Consider the following 251-nt stretch of genomic DNA (forward strand, 5'->3'; position numbering starts at 1 on the left):
CCCTGTCCACACTGCAGGCCCTAGAAAGTTACTTGGCATGACAGTAAAAAAAGTTTGTTAAATTAATATGTTCACCTAAAACAAAGAAATAATGTTCACACTTGTTAAAATGATGTTTAGGTCTTTTTTTTTTTTTTTGGAGATGGTTTTCGTTATAGGGCGCATGCACTTGCCAGACAGACAGAGAGAGACAGAGAGACAGAAAGCGAGACATCACCCTCCAGGGGGAATGGTCACGCCGCAATCCCTTC

General features: G+C 41.4%; 1 protein-coding gene across 6 annotated transcripts in view; it reads right to left on the reverse strand.

The window, feature by feature from the left end:
* The window catches only part of LOC102491132 (zinc finger protein 140), a 97,092-nt gene that overhangs the window by 93,264 nt on the left and 3,577 nt on the right, over positions 1–251 (reverse strand). The window lies entirely within an intron of this gene.

The sequence above is a fragment of the Tupaia chinensis genome, unplaced genomic scaffold, assembly GCF_000334495.1.
Source record: "Tupaia chinensis unplaced genomic scaffold, TupChi_1.0 Scaffold000211_1, whole genome shotgun sequence".
Taxonomy (NCBI): domain Eukaryota; kingdom Metazoa; phylum Chordata; class Mammalia; order Scandentia; family Tupaiidae; genus Tupaia; species Tupaia belangeri.